The following is a 26,064-nucleotide window of genomic DNA, read 5'->3' as shown; positions in this document are numbered from 1 at the left end:
TGTGCACCTTCTTTGATGCTCTAAGGGTCTTGAAGTCCACCATTTTGTGATCACTGCAGCCAAGGTTGCCCTTGGGCTTTACGTTACTCATCAGCACCTCCTTTTTGGTGAGGACAAAGTCAAGCATAGCACCTTTTTTCGGGGTTCCTGTACTACTTGGAAGAGAAAGTTCATCATCAGCACATTCCAGGCACCTCTTTGATTTCTGGTGCCCTGCTGTATTGTCTGACCAACAGATATTGGGGTGGTTGAAGTCCACCATGAGGACCATTTTTTTGTGAACGTGAAGCTACTCCTATCTGTTTACAGAGGTCCTCATCCTCGGTTTTCTTCATCAGACAGCCTGTAGCAGATTCCCACTATGATGTCTCCTTCCCCTGCCTTCCTTTTAACCCTAACCCTTAAGCTCTCTGTCATTTCCTCATCTATCCCCAGGTGGAGCTCCATGGACTCCATCTGGTCATTGATATAGAGGGCAACATCCCTCCCCTTTTCCCCTGCCTGTCTTTCTTAAATTATGAGTTTACACCCATCCATTCCTACATTCCAGTTGTGAAAGCCATCCCACCACATTTCAGTGATGCCAATGACATCATAGCCCTGCAGTCACATGCATGCCTGCAACTCTTCTTGCTTATTCTCCATGATCCATGTATTGGTGTACAGGTATTTGAGTGGGGCTCCCACTGAGTCTGATTTACCCATTGGAGTTCCCTTATCCTGCACCTTAGGAGTTGTCTTGCTGACCTGTGATCCAACCCCAGGCCCAGAGCATCCATTACCATCATCACCCTCAAAGTGGGATGGTTTGAAGATCATCTTCTCCGGCAGCTCTATTTTAAAACCCTCCTAATCAAACTGGAGATATTTAGATAGAAGGTTAAATACTTATAATGCTATACTTATCCCATAGAATTAAAGTAGTAGATGATCAAATTATTAAATGTTTTGGAATTATATTTATTTTTTCTGTTATGTTAAGAATGCATGAAGTTGTTCTCTATTTATTTTACTTTCAACTTTGAGTCTTCTTCATGAATTTAAGTGAAGAGGCTCTTATATACAATGCAACTTTTTTTCTGCTATAGCATCTGTTTACAGTTGGTAAACAAGAACTTTCACAGTCTTTCAGGAATTAGATTTGCAGCCTCTAATTAACTTTTCTAAAAAAACCTACCTGTTTGCATTCCCATGATAGATACTGAAAAAAAGGATTGTAGAAAGAAAGAATATGTACCTTGTGGAAATTATTTTTCTTATTTAGAAATTCATGTTATTTTATCTGTATTGATTCACTAAAGAGACATGTTGGTTTAGCTTTTTTTTTTTTTTTTTTCTTTTGAGTAGATGGAATTGAAGTCTAGCACATTTTCTTGCAGTAGTAAAATCTAATCATAAGCCAACCAATTGTACATAACTCTTTTAGTGCTGCTATGGAAATTGAAGGCGTTTATTCAAAAATTGAGTTTTTTTCAATATGAAATTCTTTATCTGTATTTAAGGTTGCTTTTTTTCCCCCCCTTTGCTTCATATATATATGCTTGCTTTTCATTATTCGTTGAAGACAACATTGTAGACCAGGTTTAAAACTTATTTTGCAGTTGAGTTTGTTAACAGTATAACCTTATACATGTCTTATTGAGCAGTAAAGTATGCAGGAAAATCCTTTTAAAATTTTTTTATTGCTGTTTAGCAGTTACTATATTGCATAGCAAAGTAGTTATCTGCTTTTAGATATTTTAATTATTTCTTATGGTAATTTTTTTAGACTATAAAGCTAGAGGGGGAAACTAATGGACTATAGGAAACGCTTGCTAAGTACCAAGTTTATTGAATCATCGTACCTCTCTATACAGGAGCAGGTACAGAGCAATTAGTACTGTATATTTTTTTGTTGTTGTGGGACCCTTTTTCCAAGCTCAAGTGGTTCGGCAAATTCTTTTAACATGTGTAACAGGTACAATTTCAGTTATGTTCTAGAAGGCTTTTCTAACAGAACTTCCAGAGTTGTCATGTCCAAGTTTTCCATAGGTGTTTCGAAAATGTTTGTTCAGTTAGCACATCCAGTTTCTAATAAAAAGATGCCAAAGCTTTATATTTTTATTAAGCTTATATTTGTTGCATTTTGAGTTTTTAAGAACCTTTTGGAGCATCTCAACCATAGATAGATCTTGCGAGGATGTATGTGATATATCAGCTTAATGTCAGTTTTGGTAAATAAAAAAAGGAATAAATTGGGTATGCAGTCTTGACTTTTTAATTGTATTAAAATTCATTTTAGTTTTTCCTCTGTTTAATAATAATAATAAAAGTGAGGTCCTAATATGCTTTTACCCTCAGCAATGTATACTTATGGCATTAAAACTTCAGATGTTAAGTTTGCACCCACTGACAAATTTATCTTTCTTCAAGTTAAAACAGCATTACAGTCATCACAAGAATCTTTTTCATTAGTAGTACAAGAGTGCCATGGACCCAATGATCCATTGGAGACTGCTATTTTATATTTTTCAGGAGCACAGTGGAGTGAGCTGATCGTGCCAACTTCATCTTCGTTTTCTGGGACCATGAAAGAACTGGCAACCCTACTTTTTAACACTGACTTATTTTTAGCTCATTTCTGAAAACTACTCAGCAGATCAGAACAGAGGTTGATTTATGGTATTTGTAAGGCATTGTTAAAAAGGGCCTTAAATGACAAGGATCTCAGGCGCTGAAAGTTTTTATTTTCAGTTATACCTTTTTCACTTTCACAAAGTGTTTTAATATTTGAATATTAGCAAAGGAGCAAAAAATTCAGATGAAAAATCAGTCATCTGATTTATGGGGTTCTTTTCAAGGGAGCCACTCAAGGAAATTCTTGTTTCTTTCTGTACAAGAAAGGCCTGAAGTTATAAATAGTTTTTTTTTTTTTTTTAACATTACCTTTATTTGGTGTTAGTTTTGTTTAAATCCTTTTTGCACATAAGTACCATTTAAAATATTTTAACATGATTTAGCTCTCCTTGCTTTTTAAAATGCATGATTTTAAATTTTCCATATTTTTATCTGATATTTTTTGTTTTCCTTAATATTAACTGATTTTGCATATCTGCATTTATAGCACATTCCTGTTTGAGTAATGAGAACCTTTCATGTGTTTTCATAGGACTATTTTATTTTTCACTTGCATGAGTTATGGACTGCAACATCATTTAAAGCCGTGACTGCTTTTATGTTGATGCTTTGAGATTGTTACCTTGAAATACTGATCCTTTTGTTCAAAGCCCAACATAAACTAATTTGTTGAGGGTTGCTTTTTTTTGATAGTAAGATATTTTTATTTTAAAAACTAGGAAGAACAACACTGATCTCTTCCATTGACTCCCCACTCATTTTCTAAAAGTTGACCAAGTGAAATTAGGTCTTCGCGAGCTTGCTGTTATGGAGGCAGTATAGCATAGAGGAACTTTATAGTATTTTCTTGATGACTTCTAGAAATAAGTTACAAATAAAAAGAAATCCTCTCTATTTGATAACTCTGTGTCTTGGGCCTATTTGCTGGTCTTCATTTCAAAGTTTATATTTTGGATCATGTGTATAGTACTGTTTAGATACCCTGTTTTCTCTACAAGCAACATGAGCAGAAGTGCTTACACGAAGTCGCTGAGAAATGATCATGCATTTATTGATTTTTGTTTGTTTTCACATGAAACAGGGTATTAACTGTATAAGGGATAGTGTGCTGTATTTAGAGTTTTTCACTTTCCATTCTTGTTCATAATATAACTTTTTGTTTATGTAACATGTGGAATATTTTCAGTAAGCAGCTCTCTAGGCTGTATGAACACAAATTCTCAAGCTCATGTTCTTTCTCATACATCCATGCATGTATTAGACCGGATGCAATTTTAATTTAGAGTTAACTACATTGAGCAGATACTTTCATATCTTTCATTTAATACAGAGTACTTTTGTGTTATAATGGCTTGTTTTGTGAACTTATTTCTGAATGTATTTCATTTTATGAACTTCACTCATTTCTTAAATGATTAAGTAAGTTTTCAAAACTAAAACAAGTAATATGCATTCATATATTTAGCAATGCTCAAGTTGAGTGTAGAAGTAGAATTCTAGCCCTTACTTGTTTTCTTTTTTAATGAGACATTTATATATGAAACAAGATCAAGAATCATTAAATTCTATATATTTTTATACAAAGTTCCTTTGTGGTCTAAAAATGTCTATTCACTGTGCTTTTACAAAAACATGAGCTAATGTATTTTTGTGTAATTTTGAACCCAGTTTGTTGACTTGAAGCATCATCCCGCAGTGCTACTAAAACTAGTCTTGCACAATTACAAATGCAGTACGTTATTTATTAGTAATACTATAACAGAGGATTTTACTTGGCTATGAGGATACAGCCTTTGCATGAGTGTTTCCAATCCAAAAAAAGCAGCTTAAGAAAGCAAAGTAGTGAGTGTTAGCTCTTACAATATCTTAATTTTGATATATCTTTGTAACTATAGTCTAAGCAACATCAGTTTTGCAGACTAAGCTGTGTCCAAGCTATAACAGCCTTATGATGGCAACATCCTCTTGCTATATCGTGGTCTCATGACTTGAAAAATGAAGTAAAAAATTTTCATCTTTTGCAGCAGATGCTGCATGTTTATAAAGGAATGGACTATAGGTGCATAGCCATTAAGAGGGTCCCAGTGGAGACTTTCAGAACTGTTAAACTGCTTTGAATAGGAAAACTGTTTGTTCCCTTTTACGAGTGGAGAATTAAGAAGTCCTCCCAGCAATAAAAATGTTACGTTTTTAGTCTACTGCTAATTATATTCAGTAAGTCTTACTGTTTTATTAGGTGATTGATGGATAGAATCATAGAATCACCAGAATTATCTAGTCCAGCCTTTCACCTATCACAACAAACACCTTTCCTCACAAACTATGTCCTTTATGTGCAACATATAAAGGTTTCTTGAACACTTCCAGGGACAGTGACTTTACCACCTTTCTGGACAGCCTGCTCCACTCTTTCATAGAAGTTTTTCCAAATATCCAACCTAAATCTCCCCTGGCACAACTTGAAGCCATTCCCTTTAGTCCTATTGCTAGTTACCTGGGAGAAGGCAGACACCACAACCTCCTTTCAGGTAGGTGTAGCGAGTTATAAGCTCCCCCTGACCCTCCTCTTCTCCAAACTAAACAATCCCATTTCCCTTAGCAACTTCTCATAAGACTTGTGTTCCAAATCCTTCACCAACTTTGTTGCCCTTCCCCTGGGCACACTCCAGGGCCTAAGTGTCTTTCTTGTATTGAGTGGCCCAAAACAGCACAGTACTTGAGGTGCAGCCTCACCAGAGCTCAGTACATGGGGATCATCACTTCCCTGCTCCTGCTGGTAGTGCTATTTCTGATACAAGCCAGGATGCAATTGGCCTTCTTGGACACTGCTGGCTCATGTTCAGCCAAGCATTGACCAACACGCCCAAGCCCAATTCTTTCACACAGTCTTTCAGCTGCTCTGCCCCAAGCCTGTAGCGCTGTTGGGGTTGTTGTGAACAAAATGCAAGACCCAATACTTGATCTTGTTTGGACTTGATCCCATTGGTCTCTGTCCAGCAATCCAGCCTGTCCAGGTCCCTCTGTTAGAGCCTTCCTACCCCCAGGAAAATATACACATCCTCCTAGCCTAGGTGATCAAGGTCTCATATACCGCAGAACTTCTATAATAAACCTTTGCAATATATCTCTCAAGGGAGAGGAAGAAGATGCTGGTGACTGCATAGAGCAGCCCTCTTTTCTGTACCTCTTCCTTTCACAGCTGCTTGTCTGCATGTCTTTCCAAAACCAGTCCATATTTTCTGTGTAGATTCTTTAATTTCCTTTAAGAGCTGTGCAAATTTAGCAGAAAGTATGCAGCCAAACTATGGGTATAAAGTATTTCAGTACCCTGCTTGACCTGAGGAGTTGCTGAACAATATTTGTAGTTATGAAATTGAACAGGAAGTAATGGCAATAATTGATCTGTAGTGCTTAATATGGGTATGTTTCCATTATTACAGAATCTCTCATGTTTCTATTACATTTATATTTCTGTATCTTTCTGTTTTAAATGTTTAAATTCTCTGTTGGTATCAGAGCTTGCTTGGGATCAAAGAAAGACAGTTTTCCAAAGGGAGATGAGCAGGTACATTAATTAATTCATTACTTCTGTGTCATACAGAAGTCTAGTGGCTTAGTTTCTTCTTGGAGTCCTGGTTTCACTGTATAAGTTGATACAGTATTGGTACAAGGATTTAATTATCTTTTCTATTTTGTTTGGCGGAAAGGTCAGAGTACTTTCCAACAATGTTTGATGTATCAAACATTGGGATGGCTGTATCCAGTGTTCAAATGTTCTTTCATTCTGGTAACTTCAAGCTATAAAGGAAAATGTGCTTGTCAACATATGCAGAATCGGTAACAGTACTGTAACTGTGGTTGACCACTCACCTGTGTTCACATAATCAGCAGTTAATAATGACAGAAAAATATGCTTATAGAAAGTCTCGTTTCTGTTTCATTTTTCCTCCTTCTTTGATCTCTCTAAGCCCCAAATGAAAATAAGATGATTTCACTGAGTAGCATTATAAGATTTTTTTATATCAAGAATATTTTTCTCCTAGTAGGGGGAAAAAATGCTCTTGAATACAAGATCTGAGTTTTTCCAGCATCTTGATATGAAATTGCAAGTACTGGGATCGTTTCAAGGGCTTGCTTTTATTCATTTGCCTAAGGAGCAGAAAAACAGGGTTTATAATCGGAATCACAAAGTTCTATGGCAAAGGGAGCAGCAAGCATCCTGTCTCTTCTCTGTTGTTTCACTCACCAAAATTACAGGTTTGCAAAATCTCTAATGGGGACTATATTTGTTTTGGATTAGACATAGAATATTATCTGAAGTAACCTTTTGTCTGTAATTATTGATACTTTTAAACTTACATTTATCTTCTCTTTGTATTATATTATTTAAAAACAATGTTGCTTTGGTTGGCTTCAAGAGGGAATATCGTTGAATCAAAGATGAAGGATTTTTCTGAGAAATTAAATTCATGAAACTCAAAAGTTTTTCTGAATCTGTTCAGTGTAAAGTTTATGTATCTGTAACTGTAATTGATAAAAACTTACAACACTGAATTTACATCTATATCTTAGTAATGGATCCTTTTTTAAGTTGTATATACAGTATAGATATTTAATAAATAATTATAACTAATAATTGAAAAACAGCATTTCTCATTTTGGGGAAGGTTAACTGATAATATGAATGTTAGCATTTTTGTCTATTCAAATCATTTTTCTGTTGTACATTTTTGGCTTTTAGGGAAAATGCCTGTTTTAGGTGGCTATGTTTTAGGTGTTATCATGCATTTTGAATTAAATTACCTCAGTGTTCGCAGTGGTATTTGCAAAAATGAAGATGTCAGTTGGAATAACCTTCTCTTACACAACAGTGTAGCATAGAAATGATGCTGGGTGTTGAGACAGGGCAATGAAACATAACTAGGTAGAATTTTTGAGACTTGATTTTAAAATTGCAAATCCATTAGTATCCAGGCTAAGCTATTAGATTCACTTGTTCCACTCCACTGGAATTGTCTGTACTGTTAGAATACTTTTACTTTCTATTCTGTGGTTTTTGTTGTTTGCTTTGCATCTTTCTGCAGTCACCTAATGCTATATGAATATGAGACTGGATACACAATTTTTTCATGGTGTTAGGAAACAATTTAAGGATCATGTTAATAAGATGAGCTGCACAAATAGACACTGAAGTTTTGTGACTTGTTTGCCTTTTGTTTGTAGGCAGCTGATTAAGTGATCAACTTTGCAGCTCTTCTCTGTCGAGTTAATGTGTGCCTTTTGCTCAATTATAGTAAGAAAAACAAAACCAAATACTAAAGCTTTCTTCTGTTCCTTTACATCAGAATATGACTATATGAAAATAGTTGTTCTATGTCCAGTTTGTTTTATTTTAATACTAAGTCTTTGTAGTGAGTGAAATCTGTTTTGTTTAATAAGGTTTCAGTTTCTTTCCTACACTCAGTCAGCTACTTGTTGGAAATAATACTACTAAATACCACCAGGAGATAAGTAGCTTGAAATTCTCTCTGAAGTGCTGCATGCTAGGCCAATAAGCTTGAATTTGACTCTATATATGGTGTAAAGTTTGTGTAGGGAGTTGTTTCATCAGGATAATATGCTTGCATTCATGAAAAATTGCATTTTCTACTGATTAACCAATGGGCTTCTGCCTAGATTTAGCGAATTGTAGTGATCAAATGTGATTTTTTTTTTTTCTTTTTTTAGCAACTCATATAGGGTGTGATGTTAACTTAGAGATGGAATTTCATTTGCTCCTGAATAAATGTTTCTGTTTTTTTCAGCCCAGAGATTTATTACTTGCAATGCAATTCTACATTCAATTTACAAAAATGGCTCTTTTTTTTAGAACAGAGAATATGTTTCATCTAATTAAACCTCGTTATCTCAAGAGCTTACAATTCTGTCTTATTTTGGAAATACTCTTGTTTCTGTATTTTGCGGGGTAAAAACTGTAGATGTGTGGAAATTCTGGATAGCTAGGTAATGCAGAATTTAGCTATATTTTTGTAGGACAACTAATTAATGCGTGTCTCCAGAACAGTCTGAGAGAATTAGTTCAAACCTAATGACATATGACATATGTGTTACATATTGCATGGTTCATGGAGGAAAGGTTTTATGCACAATTTGCATAAAAAGCAGAACTTTTTAGTTTGGGTTGTAAGACATCCTAGCACGCTGACTAATGATATCTTGAAGCATCTATGTCTTTCATACACCAGAAATATGTCAATTAATAAAATATCTGTGCCTTCAAAAACATGTATGGTTGAAATTTAGTATTAGGATTTCCTCATAAATTAGTTCAATGTTGAATAAATCTGTCTTACAGATTTATTTTTTGCATAGAATATTAAAATCAGGTGTTGCTGCTTACAAATGAAAAGACTCAGAGCGATGTTTTTATTTCCTAAATTAACTCATATTGACAAGGTTGTCCTTCAGAGTGTTTTAATATGGTATTTAATTATCAATTCTAGTTTCCTTTAATAGCTTCTGTAACAAGATTGCAATTGTCGTTGGTAGATACAATTAGCTGTCCATCTATGATTCATTCTTTCACATTACTTGTGGTTTGTAGTGTTGACACAGGAAGAACACCACGCTTTTCTTGACAAGAATTAATGTTTAATGGTGTTCTGATTTTCCCCAGTCTACTTTAACAACATCCTTGAATCTAGTTGGAATGGGATGTGTGAGTGATCAGTCTGAAATAAGCAAATGGTTATTTGGTGCTTTAACTTTCAAGATGTTAGATGTAGTTCTTGAATAGCAAATTTTGGTAATTGGAAAGCTATCCCAAATCAACGTATACAAATTAAAAACTGCTTTCAGTTTAGACAGAATATTTTAGATAACATATTTAATAGTGTATAGTTAAGTTTGCTATGACCTATTGCAACAAGTTTTCTCACCAGATCACTTCTTAACTATTAGTGATAGACTAGTGATTGATCAAGTTTGCTGTGTAACAAAATATTGAACTAGTTTACTAGTGATCAGTGGTTTCTCCTTATTTCCTGTGGCTAATAGACTATAATAGAAGTGCAAGAACTCTCCAAGCCTTCTGTTTTAAGTATATGTTTTCAAAAAGCTTGTAAATACAAATACCTAAAGTTGTCCTATGTTAACACATAACACAAAAATCTGATACCGCCACAGTTTACATTTTGTTTAAATATTGAGCATATGGAGAGAGTCCAGTGCAGGGCCGCAAAGATGATTAAGAGAGTGGAGCATCTCCCTTATGAGGAAAGGCTGAGGGAGCTAGATCTGTTTAGCTTGGAGGAGACTGAGAGGTGATCTCATTAATGTTCATAAGTATGTAAGGAGTGAGTGTCAGGAAGATGTAGCCAGGCTCTTCTGACATCCAATGATAGGACAAGGGGCAAGGAATGCAAGCTGGAACATAGGAGATTCCATGTAAATTTGAGAAAAAACTTGCTCACAGTATGGGTTACAAAACACTGGAACAGGCTGCAGGTTGTGTGTCTCCTTCTCTGGTGACATTCAAAATCCTCCTGAACGTGTTCCTGTGTGACTTTGTCTAGGTGTTCCTGGTCCAGCAAGGGAATTGAACTAGATGATCCTTTGAGGTTCCTTCCAATCCCTGACATTCTGTGATATTTTTAATTTTAGATTATGAGTGTTTATATGCATTCTTATGCATTCATGTTAATTGCATTATTTGACATACTTTATTTTTCCATATGCACTGGGGCCGTTTAAAAGTGTTTTAGAAATGAATCTTCCTACAAATTTTGCTTACTTGAATATGTTTGAAAAAATCCTGTGGTCACTCAGCCTGGGGTAAGGTAAATTGAGAAATATGGTTTCTTATTATTTAATGAAAACTAATATGTTTGTAATAATTTTACATGTTATATCAAAAGAAGGATATTGCAGTTTCAAACTACAGACACTTACTGGCATCTACCAGTAAGTGAGGCTTACCGCACTTTGTCATATTACTTGTAGATGGTTTCTTATCTAAGTCAGGTTCTGACTTAGCCAAGGATTTATTACTGAAGCTTTAAAACTCTTATTGTTGCCAGTCAGCTAATTCACATGGATTTGTGGCTAGGTGGCATCCCTATTTGCATTGTAGTTGCATTTGCCTCAGTTATGTTTTGATTTATTGTCGAACTTTATGTTACAAAAGTGGTCAGAGGGCTAGAGCATCTCCCCTGTGAAGACAGGCTGAGAGAGCAGGGGCTCTTCAGCCTGGAGAAGAGGAGGCTCGGGATACTTTATAGTGGCCTGCCAGTGCCTGGAGGGTGCCTATAAGAAAACTGTCACAGGACTTTTTAGAAGGGCACGTAGTGACTGAACAAGGTTTAAACAGGAAGAGGGTAGATTTAGACTAGATTTCCGGGAGGAATTCTTTACTGTGAGGATGATGAGACACTGGAACAGGTTGCCCAGAGAGCAACTTGGGTCTAGAGTGAGGTGTCCCTACCTATAGCAGGGTGCTTGGAACTAGATGATCTTAAAGGTCCCTTCCAATCCAAACCACTCTATGATTGTGCATGCTTTTACTTACTGCACAATGTATTTCACAGAGAATGATTTTCTTGTGTTCCAGAACAGTGGATGAAAGCTTTGTGGTTTAGCAACAAATAAATATACAAATGTTGCTAAGTTCAGTCTCAGGTAATGTATAATATGTTCTTTATGGATGCAGAGAATTTCTTGATTTTTGTTTCTAGAATAGCTTTTACTAAAACACAAGCCCTTCAAACTGTAAAAAGCAACTGTTGTAGTAGAATAAAAAAACAGGTTTTTGTTGTAGTTTATTTTCAGTTGGATCTCTCATTTGCCAGTATCTGGAATGTATTATTGCAGAGGAGAATGTTAGTGTTTGCAGTCCTTCTGATATCCTCAGTACATGACATGGTGATAATAAGTCTTAAATATATGTAATCACTTGTAGTTCTTTCACAGTAAAGAATACCTGAATACAATGTAATACTGGAGCAGAAGTTATTACTAATGTCCATTAAAGCACATTTTTGCAACAGTTTGATATGCCTAGTTACACATCTTGCAGTAAATTAATGGGAATGTCTTGTTAACTGGAGTAGTAAGATAAAACTACAGTTTTACATAAATTATTGTCAAGTCATAGAGTCTGTTATCTCAGGCAGATTAAAGTTGAACGTGCTGTATATCTTAGATTCTAGAAGAGCAGGCTAGTTGTATTTTGAATAACTTCATTTTTTTTTTTTCTTTCTAAACAATTGACAGTTATTTCAAAACTTACATGTACTCTACAAGTTTTCGCTCTTTAAAGCTGTTAATGAAACTGTAATTTAGCTATAGTTAATTAACTATTTGGATGATTTAATTTAGTAATTAAGCAATTTTTGTTTCAATTTTAGCAGTTAGGCGGAAGGAAGTACTGCACAACTGTTCGTTCTTATTAATAAAGTAAAAAAGCTACATTGGGAAGAAAGTCAATATAAAATGTACCTGTCTTGTACTGAAATGTACTTACAAAAAAAAAAATCAAATTGATTCACTTGAGTTACCACTGTTGTATCGCTATGAATATTTGCATTCTCTTCTTTAAGAAATTTCAGTAGAGCTGTCTATGTCTGAGGAAATGCTTCAATTGTAAAATCATTGCTAGTTAAATAACAGCTGAAATATGAAATGTGATTTCAGAAATATAACTTCAGCAGTATATGCTGCCAATTGATCAGTTTATTAACTGTTACTTTGTAGTTGTATTTGCATTAAAAACAAAAGCTTCGTAGCAGAGTCACACTGCCTTCTGCTTCTTGTATTCAAGTTCTTGATCTGGTACTTCCTTCTTTTTTTTATGAACACGTTTTTCTGTCATCTTAGATTTTTTTTTTTTTTTTTTTTTTCCAGATGTTTTGGATTATTATGGTGAATTTCAAAGTTTAAGACAAAATGAAAAACCATTAAAATTATTGATGTAAATATTGACCTTTTATGTAGCAGTAGAACTTCTGTAAGCATGCTTACTTTTTTCCTAAATACTACATGCTGGAGTTGAAACAACTCCAAAATCTTCCTTAAAATAAAAAATTTAGGAGTAGTGACATAATGAAAAGACTGTGCATCTTTGCTACTCTTTAAATATTTTCCTTCATCTTAGGTAAATATTACTAAAGTGATTATCACTCATCTGTTTTCAAATACCTGATGCCAATTAAAAAAATAATTGGCATCTTACTTACCTTACAGTAATCTTACTGTTTACTTCTTCAAAGGCATGCTTTTTATATAAAAATGAAGTTACTTCCATTTTTTTTTAAATATCTTTGGTTTGTTATCTGTACCATGACATAATACAAAGTATCTCATACTCTGAAAGTATGATAGGTGCAGGATACATAACTGGTAAAGGAAATCCTATCTGGTAATTTCCAATTAATTTTGCTGGGGATAATTACAAGCATATCCAAATGTCTTAATTCCTCTCATAACTGGAGTAGCTGTATGGCATTTTATATTCTTTTTTTTTTTTTTTAATGTTTATTTGGTTTTCTGAAAGATCTGTGTACTTTCATTTCAAGATGTATCCATTGTAATATTGAACAAATGTGAAAAAAATATTGCGAGCCTGGACATATACTGTTTTCTTTCCTGGATTCTTTTGCCATCATATTTCTTCAGAACAACTGTACTGAAGGGGATATGAAATAGGTTTAACTCTAAATACTTATTTCTTTTCAGAATCTTAGATATATTATTATTATTATTATTATTGTATTATTATTATATCTAAGATATAACAGTAGTATCGTATTAACCATTTTAAGTAACTATTTTAAGTAACCATTTTAACATAGTGGTTTGATGTATGCATGTAATTAATAATTGACACTAGAAAATCAATCTACCTATAGATCAAACTATAATAAAGCTTCACAATAAACCTTTAAATTGGAGGTTTGTACTTCTTGATACATCTTTATATTATGATGTTTTGGCATTAGGAGCAGAGTCCTGTAGTGCCAAAATATAAAACCAGACAGAGTAACCAGACATCAATTTCCATAAATTCCTTTAGCTTGTTTTGAATGGAAGATAAATCTGCATGACAAGATGAAGAAATACTTTTAAAATATTTTTAAGAAAAGAATCTAAATTAAAGGTTTCCTACATTAAGCTTGAGTACTGCATATGTTCAGTGAGTTTATAGAACCTAAGCTATTGTAAAAGGTGAAGTCAACTGTGGATCTCATGGGCACAATAACAAGAGAACAAACCTTTCCCACAACAAAATTAGAAAAATAAACTTTCAGCTGTTCTACTGAATTTGTAGAACTAACACATACATTCACATGCTTGTACCTGACTTAAATTATTTTATATGGACTAGTTTACTGAAGAAGAAAAAGTGCATTTTGTTGGAAACTTGAGAAAGTCTTTACTATCAGAAATGGAAATACACAAAAGCTTTTGCTGGAAGCGAATAAATCTCCAGCCTATGGAATTTGTGCTCTTCATTTACGTAAGTGCTTTGCTAAAAATAAATAAATCTGCATCTTTTGCTATCAGTTTTCTTGATGTAAGAATTATTATGAGTTTTCTGAATATTTTCCTGTTCTCCTGACTTGCTCAATTTATATTGCCTTTACAGCAATAACATCTTCATATAAATTCAACACTTGGCCAGTTGCCATGTCTTTCAAAGTTTAGAAATTTGAATATATAAAAGCTATTAATTTCTGAAAAGATTTCTGGAATGGACAAATACACACATGTGTAAAAAAAAAAAAAAAAAAAATTGTGACTGTTTTTAATTTCTGCTATATAGCTCATCTTGTATTGTCTTCATGGAGGTTATTCAGATATGTTAACTCTAAAATGCAGCCTGTGCTTTTATTCATATCTGGTTGAGTTTTAAGTAGTTCTAGCCGGAAAATTCTTGATGTTAATATTCTCTAGCTCGCTTCCCTTAAGTATTTATTTGTGTCGTAATCATTAGTATACATAGCTTTAAACTAAAAGCTTAACTTCTGCTCCTAAATAATAAAAGAAAGAAAATAAAATCAAAAGCCCTGCTGTCAAATCAAAGGTTTCCAAGCATGCAGTTAAAGGTTTATGAATATAACTTTTATTTAGGATAAATATAGTTTTTAATTATAACAAAAGATTCATGATTGCAGATACTATTCTAGAATGTGCAGTAATTTCTGTTTCCAAGTTTCGTGAGGGATACTTCTTAGGACTTCCACTTTGATGGGTTTGTAAAATACAGACACCTCTATCTTTTAAGTCCTTCCATGGCAGCTATCTGAAGTATTGTTTTTATTTCTCTTGATTTCTCTTAATACATTAATCCTCTACATAACTTTTGTAGTAGAAAAGCAGTTAGTAAGATTAGTAAACCAAAGGCCTTTAGTGGTGGTCATGTAGTTCAAGTCCAGTGGAAGTTTAAGGTTCTCAGTTTCTCTTTAACAAGAATATTGTAGGTATATTGATTTAAAAAAAAAAAAAAAAAAAAGCTTTTTTTTTTTTTTGAGAACTGAATACAGCATTACAGTTTTTCTGATACTGTTTGGTTTTCAAAATGTGCTCTAAAAAGCATTACTCCACGCATTTTGAAAAAAAAAGTTTTTTACAGCTTGGAGAACTAGTTCAAAACTGATACATTTGTTAGTGAAGAGATAGCGTATGAGATCTTGTAGTCAGACAAAAGAAAACCAGCAGACACTTCAGTTTCAGAAATCTTCAGAGCAGTGACATGGCCTTCCATTCAATTTTTTACCAGATATCACAGACTGGAAATGTGAGCTTTGGCTGATACTGCTGGGAAGGAGAGTGCGGCAGGCAGCTGTAATTCCCATCCTGTAAAGGTACTGATACTTAAAGTCTCTGTAGTCCAAATTGGTACACAAAAGTACTAAAATGTTGAATTTGGGCCTTAGTTCTATTTCTGAAACGCATTTTCTGTCAGTCATTCCTGGATGTTTTGCGGAAAAATTGATATATTTTTTTACATGAGTAAGGAGAAGATACTTTGGAGTTTCTTGCAGGTTGCTTCCTGGAATACCATCCTTTAAAAAGCAGACACTTTCTATACTAGCCTTTTCCTAAGGTTTTACTTGAACAACTTCCTGAAATGATCAATAACCCATTTTACAAAGATATTTCCTAGTTTGAGAATGGTTCTTTACCATGATGTATATGAAAGGTATGCTGAAGAGCCACCTGCAAAAAATTGTTCCAGGACATTCACTGGCCATACTGTGGTAGCATCAGGTTTTGTCTGTAGTGCTTGTACCAATTACAGTAATGGTTCCTACAGAGGAGAATCAAAGCAAAAATAAATTTGTTTGTGAAGGAAGATTTTTCTTGGTATGCTTTTAAGGAATCTTAAAGCCTAGAAAGTGATTGAACAGATGACTCCATCTACTGTAAAACGCATTCCGTTTTATATATTTTCAGGGAGTATGGAGTGGCACAGGAAGGAAATGGCATATCGGTGGAAAGTTGCTCTAATTCAGCACAGGATTCTTGTGAGAAATCCCTTCTAATATTACATCATTCTTATTCTGTTTTTCAAAGTTTGAAGTCTAATTTCTTCATTTTATGCCACTTTTGTTCATATCAACAACCACATTAAAATTAAATCAGCAGATAAAATAGACTTCCATTACTGATAGCAGAGCACATCTGGTTAGTGTGAGAATTTGTAGTACTAAACATTTTGTCATTCTCTGTTTTGTGAGGACTTGTGGATTTTGTAATAATTATATTACCCCTTTCTAATAAGTTTTGGGTTGGTTATTTTTTTAAACAGTGTTAACACTGTTTAATTTGAAATTCCTCAAACAAAAGTAAGTCTTACACTCCAGTGGATGTTTCAGACAAGAATGGAGGTATCAAATAAGTGACTTGATTAGAGGGGAATAGAAAAATTATGCCTATATGAAAATTTGGGGGAGGGGGAGGGGGAAGGAGGGGAGGAAGCCTATTCATGTATTACATTGATTTTACTCAACATTATATAACAACATTTTTTTTTTTTCTATTTTGGTTTGCCTGATCTTTTTTAACTTGATCTAAATTACGGTTGCTTATCAAATTTTGCTTATAGCTTAAAGGAAAGTATTTTTTTCTTCACCTATGTCAGATGAGAGCCTGAAACATTTTTTTTCCTTACAGAAAAGACAATTTGAGGTCAGCAGTGTCTATCAGAACATATATATTCAGGTGTAATAGCAATGTAGTTCTGTAAAAAGTACCAAAATATGAAACATTAAGACTAGATTACCATCACTGATTTAGAAAAATGCTTATTTAGTTTGAGGAATAACCTTTACTGAATGGACTGTTTTATTCTGCTGTTTTCGTCTTCAGGTAGTTGTCATTTGTAGATGATTCAGAAATTAAGATGAGCATGAAAAAGCTATGACCATGTGATGAACTCTATTTGCCAATTCATACATGGGATGTCAAATGGAAGATGTTGCTGCTTTTATTTCTTTTATTTGCAAAACAAAAATTTTGTTCCTTGGGAAACAATGACCATATTCTTCAGCATTTTTAATGCTTTTTGTACGAAACAGTCCTCTATACTCTTGAGTGCCTACTGTATGGCAATATTGACTTCATCTTTTCCTCTTTGAAGTGTATTCATTTCAGCTGTTGATCTATTAGTGATTTCCTCTTGTTAAAATTATATGACTCCACTGTTTCTTGCCCTCTTTCTCTCCCAGTTCTGCTTTATGAACCACATATACACAACATTCATTTCAATTACTTAATTGGTGTAAGGCTCTTGTGTCATGATGGAATGCAAGAAACCGTTAACCATTTGTAACTTTGTTTTTAAATAGCTCATCTTACATTATTTGGTAGTTTGCCTGCCATCATCTCATTTTAGTCTTTGTGCCAGACATTTACGTCCTAAAATTCTTCATTTTCTTGATACAAATTATCTTGCACATGGGTTTGATCAATATTGTGTTTTATTTTGTTTCTTGTGCAGACTCACACATCTAGTTTTCCTGTCCCCTTTTCTTAGGACATCTTGTCTTGACTCTGCTATATTATATATATTATATATATATATATATATTTACATGTATATGTCTTTCATATATATGTGTGTGTGTGTATATATATACACATATATATACATAACTCTGCTTGGAAATGGAATGATTTAGTTTAAAGGTGATCTCAACTTTCTTTCTGAACACTTCCTTTTTTAATTTTGGTTACTGTGGATAACCCTACTCTCCATTTTTTTCACTGCTAGTTTGGGTACTAACTTGCATACCCTGTAAAATTCTAGATTACATGCATCTAAATTTCGTAAAATCCTCAAATGCTTGTTTTCTTTTACAGGTAAGCAGAGTCATATCTAGGTTCTTCTATATATTTCAAAATTTCTATACTTTCAAAAGCATTTAACTAAGGTTTTTTTTTTTTTTTTTTTTTTTTTTTTTTATCAGACCACTTCAGTTTAATTGCTTTATAAGTCTTTATCTTGTAAAATGTAAAATGTTGTTTCTGCTTATCATAGTTTTCTATACCTTAACTCCTTCTCTTAGAATTTTACAGTTTAAGTTGCAGCATTTGTTAATAACTGCAATTGTCCCAAGTTACAAACGTCAGAGATTGTAGCTAGACTGATACTGTACATTATGAATTGAGAGTTGATACCACTTTCCTAGTATTATAGAATAAAATCGAAACAAATTGAAATCATAGATTGATAGCATATCCTCAGTTGGAAGAACCCACAACAATCATTTAGTCCAATTCCACTCAAGTCCAAATATCTGGTCGTAAATGGTTTTTTCTGAATGTTCTTTTCTCCTGTAAGTCTCCTGTAAAAACATAAATAAATAAGTAAATAAATCTTATTATGTTGGAGTATAGGAAAGTGTGTTTCCATTACTGTGTGCTGCCATTATGTTCAATTGCTGGGAAAGCAAGAAAGAAGAGGGAAAAACAATCCTAATATGAACTAGAACAGCTAATCATAAGCTCAAAATTAAGCTAAAATAAACTTAGCCATAAAGCTAAGGGATGAAATTGTCAATGAAAGAATATGTGGAAGGTTCAGTTATAAGCGTTCTTTAATCTACGTACTTTAAATATTGTGCTTAAGTGAAAAAGATTATACTTAAATACTGTTTTTTCTTATTAAGATATTATCACATACAAGAACTCAGCAACACTTCAGAGAGCTTTGTTATGTAAACTTATTTTAAGTCTTGTGTGTTAAAAAGTGCTATGTAATAAAACTGGGAAAATGATTCTTCAGCATAAATGATATAAAATTCTTTAACTGATAAAAATTCTTATGTTCGAGTATTTTAGTTGGTTAGTTTTATGTTTAGTGTTACTCTAATGTTAGTGTGTTAGTCTTGTGTTAAGGTATTTGTAAGTCTCATAAGTAAAACACTTCAGTTTTTGTGCAGAATAGATCTGTACCTGAATATTAGGTAAATGGTAATATTTTCTCCTTTATTTTTTGCACACTACTGTTAGTTTGCAAGGTTATAGTATTTAAAATGCATCTATAGGACTATATTAAGTTTTCGTTGTGTTAAAGGAATTGTGTCAGTGTATGGTAATCTTTTTTTTCCTTCCACTGTACAACTTACAATAGTTCTTTTATGCTGATTTAATGTCTTCCTTGAGAATACTTTCAAGGACATCTGATTAGATTGATCAGGCTTAATGAATATGTATAAGCATTGGACTAAATTGTAGGCTGCATTTAAAAATAAACTGTCCTGTGTGTATCATATTATTGTAGATTGCAGTAAAGGAATGGGGCCTTTCTAAGAGTGAAATTCAAGCAACTTCAGCTGAACTCTCATTTAAAATATAATAAACCCTACTCTTCAGTCATTCATTCTTGAATTTGAAATTGACCTAAGGGTTCTGTAGAGTTGCAATTTTTCTTGCCTTTTATTTTTTCTTTCAATGCCTGCTTAAGTGTTTAAAAACTCATCTTGAACAACAAATAGACCTGGATAATAGAGGGTGTGATTTTAATATGTGTTAAGTAACATGTCTGTCTTGGCATTGTCCACTTGTTGCTCTTAATGAAGAGATGTGCTATATAGAATTTTTCTTGAAGGGAGAAGGTATATATGGAAATTTCTTACAGGGAATAGTATGCTTTTATACAGTACCTTGGTAAGGTACTTCTTAAGAACTTTTCTAATAATATGCCTGGTACAGTATTGTATAAGTTGCTAATTATATGTGTTTAAATGACAATCCTAGTTTAACTGAAAGAGCTATTCTCCCTTTCTAATGTATTTGTTTATCTCACTTCAAAATATTTGTCTACTAAAGTATTATAGGATAACTAAAGTGACAGATGGCATCATGAAGTGACTTGATCAGATTACTGTAGAGGCTCTGTTCTTTTTAGTTTGCTTTATAACTGTCGTTCCTGAAAACAAAGTGTGCTTGTTAAGACTCAGATGCAGAATAAAATAAAATGATTCCTTAGACTAAATTCAGACTCATTACACATTATATGGATTAATTACAACTAAATTTTTTTAAAACGAATTATTTTCTTAGTGATATTTCTGCAACTTTCAAATAAGGATTTATTTGTGATGTTTATTAAGTGAATCTGGTCAGAGTAAACAGACTAGAATGGTTTCTCAACTATGTTACTACTTCATGACTGAGAGGAATAAGAGCAAGAAAAACTATTAAATCAGTTGTTTAAGATCCAGAGCACAGAAAGATTGGATTTATCTTGTGGAAATTTTTTATCCCAGAATGAAGCATCACTGAGTTTACTTTCTGGAAAGCTTAAAAATTGGAATAGGAAATGAAGATGCCAGTTGACTCAGAAAAATCCGTGTAGTAGTGACATGACATGAAAAATTACAATTTTTATGTATTATTGTTAATTCTTTCTAGTAGCATACTATGATTTTATGAAACAAAATGTTAAATTACATCTCAAGATACATGAATACTGATTGCTTCTTTATCTTGCATTATAACAAAATTTTCAATGTAAACAGCACAGTTGTTTCACCTGAATATTAGTGAACTGAAAGTTTTACAAAAAAACATTCATAAAATAGCAGAAGGGATAATAACGTTTCTTTACTTTCATTTCATAATTCTATAGAAAGCTAAATAATAAAACTTTGAAGCAGATTTTTTAAAGCAAACAGAAAGAGAACACAATTTTATAAAAAATAATATCCTAAAGATGATTATTATGTTGAAATTTTAACAGGGTACCTGTTTGCTTACACTATGGAAATTATTGGTTCTTTATTGTAGTTAAGGTAATCAGTGTAGCAAGACCATAGAGAATGAATCAGTATGACTGGAAGAAGCATGCCTGTTTCAAAATTAATTGGCAAATAATTATGTTGACATAATACTTTTGGAGGAGTTGGTCACCTCTGCTTCATTGTGTTCAGAAGGAATTTCAGTCTTAAATGAATGAATGGATGGAAAATGTGCAATAATTGCTGATGTAAAATGGACTGGTTTTTTATTGTTATGTAATCCTGGTCAGATATGTTTTGTAAAGATAATGAAACTGATAACAAAATGCTCTTGAGGTTTTAGGTACAGAATCAGAAGTATCTGTGCTAAGTTTCTAGAGTTGTTATAGATTATCTCAAAGATGTATTTTAATCAAGAATTACATTGAGTTTTGTTTGTTATCATTATTTCAAAGTTTAAATAATTTTTTTAGCTTTAAAATAAAAATGCTACTCTGACGTCCTCTAATTGAACTGAAAATTGTTTTTTTGTCCTGTTTTTCCAATTTGGCAAATCAATAGCTGTACATAACTGAATACTTGAAGTTTTGATCAGCAATCCTACACAATTTAATCAGCAAAACTACACAATTTAGTTTTGTGAAAACATTTTTATGATAGTCAGAAGATGTTCTTTGGAAGTCAGTGTACTTCATGTAAATATTACTGAATCAAAAATGTCATGAATATTTACATTACTTTTTTACAGACCACATATATTTACTATAACTGTTTCCAAGAGCATATTCATATTTAATTTCTGAATCATTTAATTGGTTATTTAATACATTTTAAACTATTTATATGAATAAAATATAGATATTAATTTGCTTTTACTTCAGTTAGTGTGTTATGTTTTCTGTGCTTGCTTTTGGTGTGAATGTGCCTGCTTAATGTAAGATTTCCTGCTTAATACTAACTTTGAAAAAATTGTTATGGTTTTGTTGACAATTATAATCATCTTTAATTTCATTATATGTTAAGCTGGTTATGCCTTAAAATATAACTTGAACTTCCTTAAAGTGCAGGATAGCTTCACGATAGCTTTCTTTCTTGACAGAAGAGTACCGTGTAAGTGGAATAGCACTCTGCATCTCTGCATACATACTTTACATTTTCTCTTCTATTGCAGACTGAGATACTGATTCCTCAATTCTATCTTCTTGTGTAATGACTTAGAAGGCATAAAGTTTGTCCTAATCAATTTCACAGTGACTGTGTACTGATTAATGAAATTTGATATTCTTAATAATTATCTCTTACATTACACTTCATGTGATGAGTTATGATTTTTAAACAAGGTCTGTCAATGTGTGAAATGACAACGGTATTGCAATAATAGCTTACTCAGGCTATGTAATTATTGCTGCTTTCCTAAGCTGTAGTTAAGGAAAAGCCTCCATGTTCATGAAGAATGGTACTGCATGTTTAACTGGAATGTCTGTATTATCTGTGTCTATATAAAGTTGATGTAGATTGTGTTCTGCTGAAATTTGATTAGATTAGACCCTTCTACACTACTGAATTTTCATATTTTCATCTTCAGAAATGCACCCATTATAAGCTCTTTTGTGACAAAGGGAAATGTGTGCAAAAGTGACAGAAATGCTATTTAGCAGTAAGCAGTTAGAAAGTAAATTACCACAACCTTTTTTTTTAGTTTATTTTTGAACCTTACTCTGTGAAATTTCTTACTTTAGAAGATAGTCCCTTTCCTATGTTTTTATGATTTTACAGACATCTGCCATTTAGCTGAAGTCATTACCAGATTTTAGGAGTGTAAGCTTACATTCATTCTTTTATTATAGAAGCCAACCTGTTGCTTTAACTGTCCTTTTGGTCTCTTCTGAATCCTTTCCAGTTCTAATGCATCCTTCGGAGACAAAGTGACCTGAGCTGAATACAGTTTAAACATGCAAGTAAATCTTTTATGTCATCATAAGCAGTGTCATACTCTTTTCTGTTTCATACTTCCTTCCTAGAAATTCCTAACATTTGGTTTGCCCTTTGGCTATTAACACCGAGCCAACATTTTTATGGATATCATAATCCGAAATTTCACTCTCGAGTGAAATAACAGTCTATTCTGAGTCCATTATTTGTGTGTGAAGTTAGGATCGTTTTTCTCCTTTGTACATCGTATTTGTGTACATAGAATGTCATTTGCCTTTCTTTTATGCGGTCGCTTAGTCTTGAAACTCTTCTGTGGTTCTTCACTGACACACGTCCTTATCCCCTAACAATCATCATCCAAATAACAGAACCATCAGCATTGATGTTTGCTCCCATTTTCGAGATTGCTCACTGCATGTAATACTATAAGTGATCTCTCTCCATTGTGAGAGTGGATAGTTTGGTCTTCCCTATTCCCTTTTAATTCATTATTTTTGCATGTGAGGACTTTTCTTATTCTGCAGCAGTTTGATTTCTTAATAATCCTTTGGAAATGACATTATTGGAACCTTTTTTGGAAAGGAGGTAGCAAAGGCTCTCTGTGCTCTTACAACTGAAACAGAACCTTTCAAAATTTACATCGTGTAACTTGTTCAGAGAATTTTCTTTAATCTACAATTTCATCAATGAAATCTCCTTCAAATTTTAATTTAGTATCTTATTAAATAATGAATTTGGAATATGTATTCAGAACTGTATACTATATTCTCCAGAAAATGACATTGTGGCATAACCTTGTTGTCTTCTAGTCTGTGACAAGTGCACTGATACTACATAATAGAGAAGTTTGTAGTCAGAAACAGATCATGTTTTATTGCATCTTATATGATTCCTACTGTATTACCCATATAGTGCAGATACGAATTCAGATTAAAAGATCTCCAGAAAACTCCTTATTAGTTTGCAGTCTTTCCTAGAATTATTCTTAAAAGATTTTTTTATTTCTTTTTCTGGTCTCATCTTTCCTGATTATTCTCCTGATTGCAGATTTTAGAAAAATCTACCTAAGAGGCAATATAGAAAGTATAATAATAAATCATTTGAACATAAACTTAAATAAAAAGATTGTCTTTTCTAACTCAATGGAAAAAGTACAGAAATGATCCTAGGTTATATAAAATGACCTATAAACTTACTTTGCTGTGGTATATTCTTTTGCGTTTACAGGTAAATACCTTATATAATATTCAGTATAGCTGCTATAACAACCTTTTAAAATAACTCTTAAAAATTCTGTAAAATGGCTGTTACATTACTATTTTGAAAAATGATACTTGTTTTCTCTTTTTTAATGTTCTACAGATTATTTATTAAGAATCGTCAGTTAGAAAGCTTGTTTAGTTTACAGTCCTAATAATTTTTAAAGCTCTTATGTCATCTGTAGCTCTTCAAAACTTTCCATCTTAGGTTGTTTTTTTTTTTTTTTTTTTAACGATAATTTTTTATCTTTGCTTTTTATAGAATTGGCAAAATATAGCTTAAGCAGTACCGTATAATTTAGAGTAATTCTACTTCCAAGGAATTTTCCTAACATACCTGCCATACTAGTATTTCCTTAAGCTGTATTTCCACATTGAGGAAATATTTCATTTGATACTGACAACAAGGTTTGTTTCAAGAAAATTTACCATTGATTTATAATCTGTAATTGACTTCAGAGTAGTTTAGATTTCATACATAATCTTACACTTGTATACATTGAATTTTGTCACCTAACTAAAAAGCTCTATATTGATACATATGTTCTTCTTTACAGCGCTCATCTTAAAGGACTTGGAGATGTCAAAAGATTGAAAATTATTCCTGGATAATTTTCAACTATATTTGTACAGCTAAAAAAGGAAGAGTGATAGCCTGACTTCCTAATAATAATTTATGTCATTTTCACAGATCTCATTTATATCCAAATACCACAAGAGATAACTTTGCACTACAGATGAAGGAGAGGTCTTAAGGTTTTATCAGAATACAGCAAGAAAAACTGCCTGATGGCACCACAGAAATTGTATGCATTAGAGGTCAAACTTAAAAACAAGCAGTAAAGAAAACTGTAAGGGATAGAATCATAGAATGATTCAGTTTAGGGGGCATCTCAGAACATTTTTAGTCCAAATTCCTTCTTCAGATGGGATCAGCTGTGCAGTCAGATGGGATTACTCTTGATTTCATATTATTGTAGAGCTTCTCTGCAGCCTCTTCCACTGCATGTTAGTCCTCACAGTTAAGGGGGTTGGGGAGGCGGGGAGCAAACAACATATAAATTTCTTTATGTCTAATTTGAATCTCTAGTTTCATTGTATGACCATATTCTCTCTCTGTGCACCACTGGGAAGAATATGAGTCAGCCTTCTTCTGTAGGAACTGGGGAGCTACTATTCTGTCCTCCTGAAGCTGCCTGGTCTCCAGGCTACTGAAAAAGATCAGTTCCCTCAACTTCTCCTTATGAGGGCAGATGCTCCATTCTCTTGATTACCACTGTGTTATTCTATTGAACTTCCTTCAGTTTATCAATATTGTAGTTATATTGGGGAGTCTAAACTTGGACCCAGTACTCCAAAAATGGACTAACAGTTGCCAGAAGAAGAATAATCACTTCTATCAGTTTACTGTCTCTGAGATCAGAACTTAACATTGATCAGAATGGTTCAGCTGAAGTACAAAGAGTGCTATTTAAGCCCAAAGTAGAGTATGTTGAAACATTATGTTAATAGATACTTGATTTAATTTTATTGTTTCTAAGACGTAAAAATTTCAGAATTAACTATCTACCTGAGATGTGTGTCTGTTTAAAAAAAAAAAAAAAAAAAAGTGTCATCATAGCTTTTTGGAAGGAAGGTAGTGGAAAACTGTAAGTGGAATAAGAGATTACAGGGAAATCTAGAAGCTTGTCAGTTTTAATAAAACATGTTTTTCTGGTGTAGTCAGTGCAGACATGCTTCACTGTGTGTCTTGAATTTCTTGCTCAATTATTTCTGTCACTTCAGATGAGTTTTTGTCTCTGCAGAGTTAGTGTTTTTTTATTGCTATATTAGGAAGTGCTGATGAACCAGGAGGAAACTGTTATCCTTAGTGTAAAAACTGAGTGTACTCAGAGTAATAATAATAGCTATGGCTGGACTGGTTTTCATAGTTGTAAGCATTGAAGAAATAGGCATAAGAAAAAAAGCAAGTATTTATTTTAATGCCAGCACCACTGCTTAATCTCAAAATAGCT

General features: G+C 33.1%; 1 protein-coding gene across 6 annotated transcripts in view; it reads left to right on the top strand.

Moving 5' to 3' along the window:
* Positions 1-26,064, top strand: part of NOVA1 (NOVA alternative splicing regulator 1) — a 128,969-nt gene that overhangs the window by 37,142 nt on the left and 65,763 nt on the right. The window contains exons 2-3 of one of the 6 annotated variants that reach the window (XM_052696315.1): positions 15,392-15,476; positions 16,069-16,139. The exons of 4 other annotated variants lie outside the window; for them this stretch is intronic. The gene's annotated coding sequence lies outside the window, so the exon portion shown is untranslated. The remainder of the gene's footprint in view (positions 1-15,391; positions 15,477-16,068; positions 16,140-26,064) is intronic. One more of the 6 variants, XM_052696316.1, reaches the window with a different exon arrangement.

Source organism: Tympanuchus pallidicinctus, unplaced genomic scaffold (genome assembly GCF_026119805.1).
Source record: "Tympanuchus pallidicinctus isolate F22 unplaced genomic scaffold, pur_lepc_1.0 scaffold3, whole genome shotgun sequence".
NCBI lineage: Eukaryota > Metazoa > Chordata > Aves > Galliformes > Phasianidae > Tympanuchus > Tympanuchus pallidicinctus.
The sequence above is the reverse complement of the archived record's forward strand: the minus strand, read 5'-3'. Positions and strand labels throughout refer to the sequence as shown.